The sequence below is a fragment of the Microtus ochrogaster genome, chromosome 1 (genome assembly GCF_000317375.1).
Source record: "Microtus ochrogaster isolate Prairie Vole_2 chromosome 1, MicOch1.0, whole genome shotgun sequence".
In the NCBI taxonomy this organism is placed as follows: Eukaryota; Metazoa; Chordata; class Mammalia; order Rodentia; family Cricetidae; genus Microtus; species Microtus ochrogaster.
This window is the reverse complement of record NC_022009.1, coordinates 107,670,049-107,676,109: the sequence shown is the minus strand read 5'-3', so window position 1 is coordinate 107,676,109 and position 6,061 is coordinate 107,670,049. Positions and strand designations below refer to the sequence as shown.

Genomic DNA, 6,061 nt, shown 5'->3' with positions numbered 1-6,061 from the left:
TAGAGAAACTTAAGCTAATTTATTAATTTATTGAAAATAACAAGTGTTGAATTTATTAACATAGCAATATAATTATATATTATACATCTATACATTTATATATGTAAATTTTATTTTTAAAGATAAAATAGGGAAGATAGAGGATTGAAAATAAGGACAAATATTCTTTTTGTCTGTTTGGTTTTTTTTTAATATTTATTTTGTTAAGTATACAATATTCTGTCTGCATATATGCCTGTAGGCCAGAAGAGGGCACCAGATCTCATTACAGATGGTTGTGAGCCACCATGTGGTTGCTGGGAATTGAACTCAGGACCTTCGGAGGAACAGGCAATGCTTTTAACCACTGAGCCATCTCACCAGCCCTGTTTGTTTTGTTTTGAGACAGGGTTTCTCTGTGTAGTTCTGGCTGTCCTGGAATTCAATCTGTAGTTTAGGCTGGGCTTGAACTCAGGGACCCACCTGCTACTGCCTCCAGAGTGCTGAAATTAAATCCGTGCACCACCATGGAAGGTAGAACAAAACGTTCTTCACATAATTTTTAAAAAGTTCATGTTAAAACCACAATGAGATATGAATGCACACTCACCAGAATGCCTAAATTACAGACCAGCAAGGAAGAGCAAGTGAAACTCTTATAGATGGTTTTTATTTTTTAAAAAATCAGCTAATTTCTTTCTTTTTAAAATATGAAACACTTCACGAATTTGCTTGTCAAAGGGGCCATGCTAATCTTCTCTGTATTGTTCCAATTTTCGTGTGCTGCAGAAGCAAGCACTAGGCAATTTCTTAAACATATACTGACCAAATAAGAATTTTACTCCTAGGTTCTTACCTATAAAAAAATGAAAGCACATCTTCCCAAGTGTATGTATGTTATAGCTGATAGTGGCTCGCTTCATAATACCCAGAAACACCACAAACATCCAGCAACCGGCAGATGGCTAGAGAGATCAAGGCTCATCAGCTCAAAGGAACACTACTGATCAATGGAAGGGAACACACTTCATGTGTACAACAATGTGAATGGGTTCCAAAAATTGTGTGCAAAGAACCCAGATGTAAGGAAAAGGGAAGCAGCTGTAAATGATTCAGATAAAACCTTTGGAATTGCTTTGGGGAGGAGGTAGAGGAGCCACCTAGATAGGCACAGAGGGAGCTTTGGTATGATGGAAATCTGTATCCTAATTGTCCATATATTATACCTATCTTAATTATTGCAATTGGTTATATGGATATATACATCTGTCAGTTCTCTTCAAACTGCACACTTATACGTATTTTATTTAGTATGCTACTTTAATACTGTTAGTTTTTTTATTTTCAAAGATAATGTCTAATGCTTTCAAATGTTGCAGATAAAAAGAAAAGTCCATGACATCAGTCAACCGAGGACAACTAGGAGTGTCTAGAGTGTAAATTCAATAGAAGTGGGCTGGTGGGTGGAGGGGGAAGGTGGACATGCAGAGCAATGGCTGCCTAGCCCAGGGGGCGCTAGCTACTGGCTGTACTAGCCATAGGTTAACTTTATGGCACTGGCCCCAACTTGCTGAAATCTCAATTCTGGAAATCTAAGGGACTAACCACTTGTTACAGTTTCCATCCGTACCTTCTCCTTGAGGCTGAGTCCTCTGTGTAGCCGTCCTTAGAGCCGGAGACACTCAGAGGGCTCTGGCTTCCTGGATGGATTGCTTTGTTTGTGGGAGTATAGTTTAAAGGGTTATGAAGCAATGTTAGTAACTTCAGGACACAGGCCTCAAGGGGGAAAGCAGGTCACAGTGGCCATGCCCTGGGAGAGTTTTTTTGGTTTTTCCTTCTAGTCTCTTCCCCTCTCAGTCTCTCTGCCTCCTGGCCACCAGGAAGTTAGCACCTTTGATCTTCCATGGTACTTTCTAGCCCCGAGACCCAAACCAGGAGCCAGGGACCACAGACCGAAACCATGGACCAAAATAAGCCTTCCTCCTTCAAACTGATTTTTTAAGATATTTTTGATACTGCACAGAAACCTAACCTACCATTTCGTATTGCTCGCTAAACATATTTAGTCATAGCAAGAAGAGGAGTACAAAAATTACTTTCTTAACTATAATTTTATAGAAACAAATTTTAATTTCTGTTCTCTTTAGCCTTAAAGTTGTCCTCAGTGATTTCCAGGGAATGGCTTTCTTCCTACTAAATCTAGTAGCTCCTGCAGACATGCCTTCCCCAAGACTTTTATGATATTTGACACTGATCAGTGGTCATGGAATATAATTTTAGCTATGTAAAGATGCGTTACATTTGTTTAAGCTGTGGGATATTACTTTACCTGTGTAAAGGTAGGTTGCATTTCTTTAACAATGTAAGGATGTGTCACATTTGTTTATGCTGCATTTGTTTAATGATGCAAAGATGGCTTGCATTCGTCCCACCTTGCCTGCCTAAGGCATCTGATTGTTCTAATAAAAACCTGAACAGCCAATAGCTAAGCAGGAGAGGGAGAGTCAGGGCTAGCAGGCAGAGAGGATACGTGGGAAGAGAAATGGAGGTTTGAGAGAGAAGGAGAAGAAAATGAGATAGAAAGAGAGGGAGACACCCAAGGTCAGAAGCCAGGCAGCAGACAGACAGGCCGACACAAGAAACAGGAAAGTAAGACGTAAAGAAATAAAGAAAGGCAAAAAGCCCTGAGCCAAAATGTAGAAGAAGAGAAACAAGTTAAGCTATAAGAGCTAGCAAGAAACAAGTCTCATCTAAAGTCAAGCATTCATGACAAATAATAAATCTCTGTGCCATGATTGGGGAGCTGGTCTGTGGCCTAAAGGAAAGCCTGCTACAACCGGTAATTATACTTTCTTGGTGGGTGTTTGTATTAGTCAAGATTCTTTAGAATAACAGAACTTATAAAATGAATCTCTCTATAGAAAGGGGATTTACTGGAAGAACTTATAGGCTGTGGTCCAGCTAATCCAACAATGGCTGGCTGTGAACGGAAATCCCAAGAATCCAGTAGTTACTCAAGTCACAAGACTGTATGTCTCAGCTGGTCTTCAAAAGAGGTTTGAATGCCATTGAAAGGATGGGTGTGTTTGCAAGGTAAGGGCAAGCAGACAAAGAGCAAAACCTTTTTTCTTCCAGGACCTGAGGTAGCTTCCACAGAAGGTGTGGTCCAGATAGGAGCTCAGTTATCTCAGCTCAAATGACCTGGATTAAAGGTGTGTCTTCCCACCTCAAAATGAATTTCCCTACTTCAAATAAAGCAAAAGTTCCTAACAGGTGTGCCCTCCTTTTTTGAGTTTTAGTTAATTCCAAATATAACCAAGGTGACAACCAAGAATAGCCATCACAATTTACGATGTTTCTTTTTGGTTTCTGAGAAACTTTTCTTCCATTGTTCATTTTTAAGTTTCTCCGTGCTTGTTCCTTTGCCCACTAAAATCTCCCAGCCAATCAGTCTGGATGTTCCCTCAAACTCTATGTAATATTCCTTCCACTTTGTCTTGGTGCAGCGCGCGTCTCGGTCATTAGCATGCATGTGATTTGCCTGCTCACCTTATTAAAAAGCAGAGTCAGATTTAGTGGGCCTGAACTGGTGCTTGAAGCCTTGCATTTCTGACAATCATCTCACAGAGACTGCTGCTGGCCCAGGAGTCCACTAAAGAAGTGTGGCTCCAGAGAACAGGCTACACCCAGATTAAAGTATGTGCCAGTCCAAAGACTCCACGTATGACCAATCCAATGTGAAATTCAGTCACTCTCAATTCTGAATAATTCAAAACGTAAACCTTCACATCTGACTTTAACCACCCCATTCTTTGTGTTTTTGAAAAGGTATTCCATTTTCAATTCATCTTCCTGGACGCCTTTTGATAAGCCAGTAATTCACCATCTTTCCTTGGCACTAGACTTTGGAAGCCTGGTGTCTTTCTCTCATTCCCTCCTGTTAACTAGAAAAACTCTCCCCAGAGTTGGAGAATCCACTCAATATTGCAATTTGAACTTGGCAGTTATGAGGTGTCTCAGCTGTACCTTGTTATTTAATTACCTACAAAAGAAGAGAGCATTTATCGCTCTTGGTACTTCAACAATAGATACCAAAATTTGAAATTTTCTATGAGCTGCCCCAACACACACACACACACACACACACACACACACACACCTTTAGATAAAGCAGATAAGTTGGCAGTGGACCACAAAATATTTTGAAGTAATATTTTGATCAAAAGAAGATGACATTATTATTATAGCTACAGATGATATTATTTCAGGGTACCAGAAAATGTAGACTGAATTCTTAAGCAATCTGCACCAAGATACAAATAATAGCTATTGAATAGCAAATGAACACTCTGTTATTTCTGCTGCAGAAGCAAGATAAAAGTAATTCATGTGAGCTGTTTTGCTGAAGATGGGAAGAAATTGTGGGCTGACCATGAACACCCAAGGGTAGACATTATTATTTGTCCAACAATAAATGCAGATACTCAGATAAATTAAATAAGGTCAGATAGAGAACAGAAAATTCCCTTCTGAGTTTATCTTGGGAAAGCACACACTTCTGAATTATCTGATTGAGAATAATGAACTACATGGAGTCAGATTGGATCGTGCTGTAACAGCCAGAACATTAATTTCACTTTGTTCAGGGCCATTCTTTGCCGTTTGTCCTAGGGTAGGTTCCAGGCTGGGAAGGACGATAAGAAAATGCTTCTGTTTTTGTTGTTAAATTTCTCCTTAAGTTACACAACGACAAATCTGCGTTCTTCTATTTCAGAGACTGTAGTGTAAGAGCTTGTCCTGTCCACTTGTTGGATTTTCGGGAGAGCTAAGAGTGATCTCTGAAATAGTTAAGATGTCTAAAGCATTTAAGGCAGCCAGCACAGGATTATGTCTTTGTTATCAGCGTCACTGCAACTCTTTGTGATTTTCCTGACGGAAATCCACCATGCCTCTCCACGATCAGTGGAGTTAAATCCAGTGTAGACTGACAGGCGATCGCCTTGTGTACAACCAAACGTGTTGCCTCACAAGGTCCTTTGGGCTTCTTCTTTCTTTATTCATTCCTTCAACCTTATATGAATTTATCAAATATTTATTGAGTACCCATTATGGAACAGGTATTGTGATAAGTGCTAGGTTTTCAAAGACAAGTAAGACATAATACTTACCATCAAAATGGACTTAAGTGTCTACTTAAGTACAACACAAGGAGAAAGATGCTGTTGGCAGCATACCGTTGGGAGCGCACAAGGGCAGAATCCTTTGATTCAGGCCTTGTTTTTCTTTTTAGTCTTTATATCCTCCTCTGATTCTTTTCTAGAAATAGTCCCTGATTTTTCAGGATAATTCCAAGCACTGATACCCTCAGAGGTACTTGCAGGCTTCCCAAACTCCTAATTCCTGTGAGGTTATGATTTCCTATGATATATTCTCCAGCATGTTCAATGCCTTCGTGTGTCTCTGTTTTCCTGATTGAACACACGTTCATTGAAATCAAGGATGGAGTTTTCTTGAATGAAAGCTCACAGCTTCTAACCAAGTTGAAACAAGTCCCAGACGATGAACAAAATAATCAATATTCATCAACTGTTTCAAAGCCTGCGTGTCAAATTAAGTTTGAGACTCGACCAAAATTCTACTGAATGTTAATAAAAACCAAATTGATGAAAACTGTGGGGGCACTTGGGTTATTAGCAGTGGGTATTTGAACAAAACAGAGAGAATGGATTCCGGATTGGCAGTTGACAATTTCAACTGTGCTCTGCGATGTTTTATTTCATTCTCAGGGTCTCAATATGTATAAATATTCTCATCAGATGACATCCACATTAGAAAGTTTCTGTCTTGAAAAAAGGCTTGTACTTATTTTCCAAAGCAAATGCCATTGTGATAATTTGAATTCTTGACCAATTTTCTATATATTATAGGGGATTTTTGTTTTATTCATTTATTTAACCAAAATTATTGATGTCAGGAGTAGTTTTCTTTTGTATAAAATTCCCAACAAAGGCCTGATTTATCATTCCTTTTATTAATATTAAGCATTGTTAGTAATGGAGAGATGGCTCAGAGGTTAAGAGTA

General features: G+C 39.1%; 1 pseudogene; it reads right to left on the bottom strand.

The window, feature by feature from the left end:
* Positions 1 to 683: 683 nt before the first annotated feature.
* LOC113456823 lies at positions 684 to 778 on the bottom strand (annotated as a pseudogene).
* Positions 779 to 6,061: the final 5,283 nt, after the last annotated feature.